Genomic DNA, 1,738 nt, shown 5'->3' with positions numbered 1-1,738 from the left:
ATTCTTCAAGGGTGTTGATGTGGGATTGGAGGGTTTGGGATACAATGTAAGAATCATTGTTCACTGACAATAGACATGTGTCATCGGCATACGTGGTGAGGATTGTGTTGGGATGGGTTGGAATGTCAGCTGTGAAAACTGTATATAGGATAGGACCAAGGTATTTATCAATTAAATAAATAAAATGGTATCCTTTTTTAGTCTCAACATTCTTTATTATATCAATAGTCCAACGTTTCGGCCAATTTCTCCATCCACAAGGACAATCTAAACATTTAACAGCTTATTATATATTCATTTGTATCAATTTTATAAATTAACATTATTATTAATAATATACCATACCTTAAATATAAATTCACACCTCACATCAAAATTTAAAAAATATTTTACAGGCTATTTTGCCCAGATCATCATATACAAGTCAAAATCACCCTATGAAAAATCAATTAATTATTAATAAGCTTACCTATTTTTTTAAAAAACTACATTAATTTTGAAAACTTTAATTTTAGATTAAAACTACACTATCCGCTATTAGATAAACAAACTATTTATAACCTTCCATACACTCAGGTCTGCCTTGTTATTAATTTAATTCAGATTGTATTTTGGTCTCAATTTTTATTTATTCCAATTATTAAATTCATATTTACAATTAAATAGTAACAAAAGTTTTTCCCATATTTTTTTCATAAATTTATTTTACTTATTTAGATAAACTTAGCCCTTTAGTTATATTGTATTCTTTAAATATAAATAATCAGTTGTAATCCTAGGTTCCAAAGAGCTTTTTGTTAAAACTTTATTATTTTTATTTTTCAGGAATTAATACCATTTTTATTACTTCTTTATTCATTACGCCATCCGAAGTTTCGGTCTCTTTTGCCCATTATCAAGTTCTAAAATAAAAATATTTACAATCAACAGTTTTCTTATATATATAAAAAATTTTACATTGTGAAATTTACAATGTGGCATTTTAATAATTTTTTTTGTTTACAAATTTATGTACTATTAATTTAATATTTTACTAGGTATACATCCACTTCACTAATTTATAATCAATTAGAAACCTAAAATGTTTTGGAACTAAGCCGAATTTCTTAGTTACCCCGGATCAAAACTAGGGAGGAGAGGTAAGCCATAGTCGATCAGGTTGGGACATTTCAGCACGGAAAGGAGAATGAAACCGATTTTTTAAGAAAATTATAGCAGTGCTCTAATAGTTATTATGATAATTTATTTGAAAAAAAAATTAATAATTGTTTTTCACTCCTAGGAGGGGGGTGTGGAGCTGTCCCTGCTCCTGCCCTCAGCTGGGTAAGTCCATGATTGTTACTATTCCTATTTTTCCTTACCTTACTTAATTTGTTGAAGGAATTAAGTAAGGTAAGGAGAAATTAAGTAAGAAAAAAAAAGACCAGAGAAAGTGTACGGGAATTTATGACAAAGAGGAGAGAAGCAAAACAACTGTGTAGGGAGAAGAAGAGAGCACAGGAAAAGGAAAACCTTTAAAAGTTGCAAGAATCCTGGAAGTAAAATAAACAAAAAAGGGAGTACAAGTTTTAGGACTTTTATTTCCATTCTACATTTAAAATATAAGTAGTAAAAAAATATAGAATTGTGTAGGTAAATACAAGATATTCAAAGACTTATAAAACTTAGTGGACGATATAGGAATAATTGAGCTCCGATCATGAATCATTTAATTCATTATTAATTTTTATTTAATATT

The sequence above is a fragment of the Halyomorpha halys genome, unplaced genomic scaffold, assembly GCF_000696795.3.
Source record: "Halyomorpha halys isolate HHAL.00 unplaced genomic scaffold, Hhal_1.1 Scaffold83.1, whole genome shotgun sequence".
NCBI lineage: Eukaryota > Metazoa > Arthropoda > Insecta > Hemiptera > Pentatomidae > Halyomorpha > Halyomorpha halys.
The sequence above is the reverse complement of the archived record's forward strand: the minus strand, read 5'-3'. Positions refer to the sequence as shown.